This window comes from Phalaenopsis equestris, unplaced genomic scaffold, assembly GCF_001263595.1.
Source record: "Phalaenopsis equestris unplaced genomic scaffold, ASM126359v1 Scaffold000428, whole genome shotgun sequence".
In the NCBI taxonomy this organism is placed as follows: Eukaryota; Viridiplantae; Streptophyta; class Magnoliopsida; order Asparagales; family Orchidaceae; genus Phalaenopsis; species Phalaenopsis equestris.
The window spans coordinates 3,702,817-3,703,285 of record NW_018164869.1 but is presented as its reverse complement, the minus strand read 5'-3'; positions in this window follow the sequence as shown (position 1 = coordinate 3,703,285).

Below are 469 nucleotides of genomic sequence, written 5' to 3'. Positions count from 1 at the left end.
CAAAATTATAGTCAAATTGATCGGCTCGATGAAACGGATCTAATGATATAAAAATTAGTCCAATCCGAGCCAAATCAGGCTCGAATCAAGTCATTAAACAACTACTACGAGATTTTCGGAGGCATTTGAAAGGTCAAACAAATGTCGAATCTAGCGAGTTTATAGTCGAATCGAGCATCTCAAAAAGACGAATCCAACGAGCTCAAGATTGCTTAATTCTGACATCGTTAAGGCACTCAAATGTCCATAAAACGTCATCTGATCAAGGGAAGCTCTCTGGATCGTCCGATCAAAATGGTTCATATTCCTGCATTAATTGTACTCAAAACACTATAAATAGAGCCTCACCCCTCGCATGAAAGAGAGGAGGCTTAAGAGAGAACTTGAGAATTTCAGAAGGAGCTTAAGTCTAAGATCATCCTCGCCATCGTCGATCGTCGTCGGCCACCACTGACCGTCGAAAACGACC